Source organism: Echinops telfairi, unplaced genomic scaffold (assembly GCF_000313985.2).
Source record: "Echinops telfairi isolate 266 unplaced genomic scaffold, ASM31398v2 ScPeMD7_31;HRSCAF=116, whole genome shotgun sequence".
Taxonomy (NCBI): domain Eukaryota; kingdom Metazoa; phylum Chordata; class Mammalia; order Afrosoricida; family Tenrecidae; genus Echinops; species Echinops telfairi.
Genome location: NW_022103928.1, coordinates 18147702 through 18148546, shown reverse-complemented (window position 1 = coordinate 18148546; position 845 = coordinate 18147702).

Sequence of the window (845 nt, the reverse complement as noted above, 5' to 3'; positions counted from 1 at the left end):
GAGAGTGGAAAGTCCTGTCTTTGTCCTGAGGTGCTGCTTCGAACTGCTGACTATTAGGATCACAGCCCAGCTGCTCACGTAAAGATGTACAGCTGTGGGAACCCCATGAAGGTTTGGTACCAGTGGAAATCAACTTCATAGCAGTGGGTTTCATGCAAAGAAGGGGCCCTGTTGGTGCTGTGGGTGAGGTATTGTGGTTCACACCCACGAGCTGCTTGGAGTTAGAAGCTGCCTGCTCCCATAAATATTTCCAGCCTTAGAAACCCTGTACAGTAGGGCTGCTGTAAATCAGAATCCTTTTATGGCAGTGTGATGAAGTTAATTGGTCTGCAGTTGGTTTCTGGAATATGCATTTTGTCAAATGCCCATGGAGGAATTAGCGCAGGTCTCTGTCCCCACCTGGAGCATGCTCCTTAGGTCCTTTTCATGAATAGTGGACACTGGACATTGTTGTTGTTCGATGCTGCTTGGTCTATTGTGACTTAAACCAACCCTGTAAGACAGTGTAAAATTGTTCTGTGGGGGCTTGGGGGCTATAATCATTCAAAGAGCAGAGCATTGCATCTCATTCCTGTGAACCTTTGGGTCAGTTAGAACCACCAGGCTTTGGGTTAACAACAAACACTTGACCGTGGCGTCAACAGGTTTCTCTGTTCGAGAAACCAGGCCCCAAATGATTTCAAGTACAGAAAGTTCTGGCACAGCCTGAAAGAAAGAGGAAGACATTTCCCTCTCCATGAGTTTGGGAAATAAGAAACACACGCAAAGCATTGGATGGCGAGGGCACCCGGTGGCATTCTAAAGGAGTCAGGAGGAGGGAAAATGGTACCCCACAAGATGGAAAG